This window comes from Carlito syrichta, unplaced genomic scaffold (assembly GCF_000164805.1).
Source record: "Carlito syrichta isolate Samal-C Ts95f unplaced genomic scaffold, Tarsius_syrichta-2.0.1 Scaffold308244, whole genome shotgun sequence".
In the NCBI taxonomy this organism is placed as follows: domain Eukaryota; kingdom Metazoa; phylum Chordata; class Mammalia; order Primates; family Tarsiidae; genus Carlito; species Carlito syrichta.
Window position 1 is genome coordinate 202,123 of NW_007252340.1, and position 2,302 is coordinate 204,424.

Consider the following 2,302-nt stretch of genomic DNA (forward strand, 5'->3'; position numbering starts at 1 on the left):
ATCTTCAGGATCTGTGACCCATTCCTAATTCTGCAAAAATTCAAGATATTTATATTTCACCCTAAAAGAGTATATATAGAGTTTCTTTATTCTGTTGTACCAAAAATTTGCCATCTTGCACACTTAAGTAGTCTCCTCCACCTCCTCATATCCCAGACAATAAACTCTTTAATAAGAATAAAGAGAGTTTCGGCTACTCGGAAGGCTGAGGTGGAAGGATTGCCGGAGCCCAGCAGGCAAGGCTGCGGTGGCCGGGAGCGGCCACTGCCCTCCAGTCTGGGCGGCAGAGTGAGACTCCAACTCAAGGAAAAAAAAAAAGGAATAAAGAGGCAGGTCGGAGCCATTGCCGTTGCCATGACCCGCGGTAGCCAGCGTGAGCTCGCCCGCCAGAAGAATATGAAAAAGCAGAATGACACGGATAAGGGAAAGTGCCGAAATGACGGGTTTTCTGCTGCTGCTGGCAAATAGAGGGACTTGGAGATGATGCAGCAGAAGCAGAAAAGGGCAAATGAGAAGACGGGGGAACCCAGGTAGCTTTGTGGCTTCGTGTCCAACCTTCTTGCCCTTCGCCTGTGTGGCTGGAGCCAGTCCCACCATGCGTGCGTTTCCTCCTGTAGGGCTGGCAGGTCCCAGCACCGATGGCATTTCCTTTGCCCTGAGTCTGCAGTGGATCTCTTGTGTTTACTTTCCCTCAGGTAGCCTCTCTCCCTTGGGCCACTCCTGGAGGTGAGGCAGTTACTCCTTACCAGTGTTTTTTATACTTTTATACTTTGGGGCTCACTCCAAAGTATAAAAGTAGTTTTGTAATTCCTTGAAAAAATTAGTATAAAAACTCAGCATTCTTGGTCACCTACCAAAATGAGTAGATTTTTCAAGGGCTAGCTTTCAGGAAGGGCATCAAAAACGCCTATGCCCTCAGAGAGCCTCCAGAAACAAGTGCCAAAGCCACATTTTTATTTACTTGCACTTATTTTTAATGTTAAATAAAAATTACAGGAGACCATTGTCTTAGACTAGGCCTCTACACTAGGCAACAAACCATAAAAATAAAAATGGAGTCACCCATGTTGAAGGCCCACGTCACCAAATCTAAACTAAGTTGTTATCTGACCTTCAGAGATAGGAGAGAGAGAGAGAGAATGGTCAGAATTGAAATGACCAATCTGCTTTTGTTTTTTGTTTTTGCTTTCTTCAGCCCCAAATGTCTACAAAGCCAGCCTCTTCTACTCAGTTCTTTGGAAAGCGTGCACTATTTTATGGAATGAAGTGTTGCCCGGTTTTAGAATTGCCAACAAAGCCAATTGAGATCTTTAAACATGGCTTTTTTTTTAGTTGGAGTCTTACTCTGTTACCCAGGCTGGAGTGCAGTGGCACGCTCACCACCATAGTCTCAACCTGCTGGACTCAGGCAATCCCCCCACCTCAGCCTTCCAAGTAGCTGAAACTACAGGCATGCGTCACCACACCTGGCCTATTTTTTTGAGAGATGAGGCTAATTTTTAAAATTTTTTTGTAGGGACAAGGTCTCACTATGTTGCCTAGGTTGGTCTTAAACTCCTGGGCTCAAGCAATCCTCTCACCTCGGTCTCTCAAAGTGCTGGGATTATAGGTGTGAGCCATCACGCCCAGCTCTGATGCGAGGGAGGTCACTTCCCTTCACACTCCATTGTTCAGAATAAGTCACATGGCCACCCTGGCTCAGCAGGTGGCACATAGCGCCTCTGATAGAGATGGACTGTAGGGCTGCTGCAGCAGACACCCACAACCTCCCATTCCCATATTGATTGTAATACATATCCCGATTAAAGAGATGTTAAAATGTGACAAAATGCATATCCTGGAATTAATGAAATATGGAACTACCAGATACAGGGAGGAACAAAGGCTTAGGTGAGTCATAAAATGTACTTGTGGGCCGGGCACGGTGGCTCAAGCCTGTAATCCCAGCACTTTGGGAGGCCAAGGTGAGAGGGTTGCTTGAGCCCGTAGGTTTAAGACCAGTCTGGGCAACATGGTGAGACCTCGTCTCTACAATTAAAAAATAAACAAAGCCGGGCTTGATGGCTCAGCCTGTAATCCCGTGCCTTTGGGAAGCTGAGGTGAGTGGATTACCTGAGCCCGCGGGTTCGAGACCCGCCTGGGCAGCGAGACCTCATCTCTACAATAAATCAAAAAATCAGCCGGGCGTGGTAGCGCATGCCTGTAATTCCGGCTACTCGGAAGGCTGAGGCGGAAGGATCGCCAGAGCCCAGCAGGTCGAGGTTGCGGTGGCTGGGAGCGGCCACTGCACTCCAGTCTGGGT

The 2,302-nt window shown here is 47.7% G+C and overlaps 1 pseudogene; it reads left to right on the forward strand.

Annotated features, from left to right (window-relative positions):
• Nucleotides 1-354: 354 nt before the first annotated feature.
• Nucleotides 355-534, forward strand: LOC103267774 (annotated as a pseudogene).
• The last annotated feature ends 1,768 nt before the right edge of the window (nt 535-2,302 follow it).